Below are 2,500 nucleotides of genomic sequence, written 5' to 3'. Positions count from 1 at the left end.
ATACCAGCCTGGATGCGCCCGATCTCGTCTGATCTCAGAAGCTAAGCAGGGTCGGGCCTGGTTAGTACTTGGATGGGAGACCGCCTGGGAATACCAGGTGCTGTAAGCATTTTCAACCAGCAGAGAGCGCTCTCGCTTAATCTACCCACACATATTTCAACGTGGTAACAGCGACAGCTCACGTCCAAAAGTGTTTTTCACATGGTTAAGGCACTTTAACTCCAACAAATAAGCGCTTCTAAATTATTATCACCAACAAATCAATGACTTGTATTATATGACTTATCTTCAACTCCATATAAGAAGTATTTCAAGCTGCAGCTTCAGCTTACGGCCATACCAGCCTGGATGCGCCCGATCTCGTCTGATCTCGGAAGCTAAGCAGGGTCGGGCCTGGTTAGTACTTGGATGGGAGACCGCCTGGGAATACCAGGTGCTGTAAGCCTTTTCAACCAGCAGAGAGCGCTCTCGCTTAATCTACCCACACATATTTCAACGTGGTAAGAGCGACAGCTCACGTCCAAAAGTGTTTTGCACATGGTTAAGGCACTTTAACTCCAACAAATAAAACCAACAAATCAATGACTTATATTCTATGACTTATCTTCAACTCCATATCAAAGGTATTTCAAGCTGCAGCTTCTGCTTACGGCCATACCAGCCTGGATGCGCCCGATCTCGTCTGATCTCGGAAGCTAAGCAGGGTCGGGCCTTGTTAGTACTTGGATGGGAGACCGCCTGGGAATACCAGGTGCTGTAAGCTTTTTCAACCAGCAGAGAGCGCTCTCGCTGAATCTACCCACACATATTTCAACGTGGTAACAGCGACAGCTCACGTCCTAAAGTGTTTTGCACATGGTTAAGGCACTTTAACTCCAACAAATAAGCGCTTCTAAATTATTATCACCAACAAATCAATGACTTGTATTATATACTTATCTTCAACTCCATATAAGAAGTATTTCAAGCTGCAGCTTCAGCTTACGGCCATACCAGCCTGGATGCGCCCGGTCTCGTCTGATCTCGGAAGCTAAGCAGGGTCGGGCCTGGTTAGTACTTGGATGGGAGACCGCCTGGGAATACCAGGTGCTGTAAGCTTTTTCAACCAGCAGAGAGCGCTCTCGCTTAATCTACCCACACATATTTCAACGTGGTAAGAGTGACAGCTCACGTCCTAAAGTGTTTTGCACATGGTTAAGGCACTTTAACTCCAACAAATAAAACCAACAAATCAATGACTTATATTCTATGACTTATCTTCAACTCCATATCAGAGGTATTTCAAGCTGCAGCTTCTGCTTACGGCCATACCAGCCTGGATGCGCCCGATCTCGTCTGATCTCGGAAGCTAAGCAGGGTCGGGCCTGGTTAGTACTTGGATGGGAGACCGCCTGGGAATACCAGGTGCTGTAAGCTTTTTCAACCAGCAGAGAGCGCTCTCGCTTAATCTACCCACACATATTTCAACGTGGTAACAGCGACAGCTCACGTCCTAAAGTGTTTTTCACATGGTTAAGGCACTTTAACTCCAACAAATATGCGCTTCTAAATTATTATCACCAACAAATCAATGACTTATATTATATGACTTATCTTCAACTCCATATAAGAGGTATTTCAAGCTGCAGCTTCAGCTTACGGCCATACCAGCCTGGATGCGCCCGATCTCGCCTGATCTCGGAAGCTAAGCAGGGTCGGGCCTGGTTAGTACTTGGATGGGAGACCGCCTGGGAATACCAGGTGCTGTAAGCTTTTTCAACCAGCAGAGAGCGCTCTCGCTTAATCTACCCACACATATTTCAACGTGGTAACAGCGACAGCTCACGTCCTAAAGTGTTTTGCACATGGTTAAGGCACTTTAACTCCAACAAATAAAACCAACAAATCAATGACTTATATTCTATGACTTATCTTCAACTCCATATAAGAGGTATTTCAAGCTGCAGCTTCTGCTTACGGCCATACCAGCCTGGATGCGCCCGATCTTGTCTGATCTCGGAAGCTAAGCAGGGTCGGGCCTGGTTAGTACTTGGATGGGAGACCGCCTGGGAATACCAGGTGCTGCAAGCTTTTTCAACCAGCAGAGAACGCTCTCGCTTAATCTAGCCACACATATTTCAACGTGGTAACAGCGACAGCTCACGTCCTAAAGTGTTTTGCACATGGTTAAGGCACTTTAACTCCAACAAATAAGCGCTTCTAAATTATTATCACCAACAAATCAATGACTTATATTATATGACTTATCTTCAACTCCATATAAGAGGTATTTCAAGCTGCAGCTTCTGCTTAGGGCCATACCAGCCTGGATGCGCCCGAACTCGTCTGATCTCAGAAGCTAAGCAGGGTCGGGCCTGGTTAGTACTTGGATGGGAGACAGCCTGGGAATACCAGGTGCTGTAAGCTTTTTCAACCAGCAGAGAGGGCTCTCGCTTAATCTACCCGCACATATTTCAACGTGGTAACAGCGACAGCTCACGTCCTAAAGTGTTTTGCACAT

General features: G+C 46.4%; 7 non-coding genes and 1 pseudogene across 7 annotated transcripts in view; all 8 read left to right on the top strand.

Annotated features, from left to right (window-relative positions):
- LOC133427237 (5S ribosomal RNA) overlaps positions 1–109 on the top strand; it is a 119-nt gene extending 10 nt beyond the window's left edge. The window contains exon 1 of the ribosomal RNA XR_009772489.1: positions 1–109. This exon is cut by the window's left edge and continues 10 nt beyond it. This is a non-coding gene — a ribosomal RNA (5S ribosomal RNA).
- A 217-nt stretch (positions 110–326) lies between these two features.
- Positions 327–445, top strand: LOC133427151 (5S ribosomal RNA). The gene has a single exon (XR_009772405.1). It is a non-coding gene; the product is annotated as a 5S ribosomal RNA (ribosomal RNA).
- A 199-nt stretch (positions 446–644) lies between these two features.
- LOC133427268 (5S ribosomal RNA) lies at positions 645–763 on the top strand. The gene has a single exon (XR_009772519.1). It is a non-coding gene; the product is annotated as a 5S ribosomal RNA (ribosomal RNA).
- Positions 764–979: 216 nt separating this feature from the next.
- Positions 980–1,098, top strand: LOC133427145 (5S ribosomal RNA). The gene has a single exon (XR_009772399.1). It is a non-coding gene; the product is annotated as a 5S ribosomal RNA (ribosomal RNA).
- A 199-nt stretch (positions 1,099–1,297) lies between these two features.
- On the top strand, positions 1,298–1,416 carry LOC133427060 (5S ribosomal RNA). The gene has a single exon (XR_009772318.1). It is a non-coding gene; the product is annotated as a 5S ribosomal RNA (ribosomal RNA).
- Positions 1,417–1,633: 217 nt separating this feature from the next.
- LOC133427187 (5S ribosomal RNA) lies at positions 1,634–1,752 on the top strand. Its single transcript, XR_009772440.1, has one exon. It is a non-coding gene; the product is annotated as a 5S ribosomal RNA (ribosomal RNA).
- A 199-nt stretch (positions 1,753–1,951) lies between these two features.
- LOC133427340 (5S ribosomal RNA) lies at positions 1,952–2,070 on the top strand. The gene has a single exon (XR_009772590.1). It is a non-coding gene; the product is annotated as a 5S ribosomal RNA (ribosomal RNA).
- Positions 2,071–2,287: 217 nt separating this feature from the next.
- LOC133427414 (5S ribosomal RNA) lies at positions 2,288–2,406 on the top strand (annotated as a pseudogene).
- The last annotated feature ends 94 nt before the right edge of the window (positions 2,407–2,500 follow it).

Source organism: Cololabis saira, unplaced genomic scaffold, assembly GCF_033807715.1.
Source record: "Cololabis saira isolate AMF1-May2022 unplaced genomic scaffold, fColSai1.1 scf027, whole genome shotgun sequence".
Classification (NCBI taxonomy): domain Eukaryota; kingdom Metazoa; phylum Chordata; class Actinopteri; order Beloniformes; family Belonidae; genus Cololabis; species Cololabis saira.
This window is presented reverse-complemented; position numbering and strand designations above follow the sequence as displayed.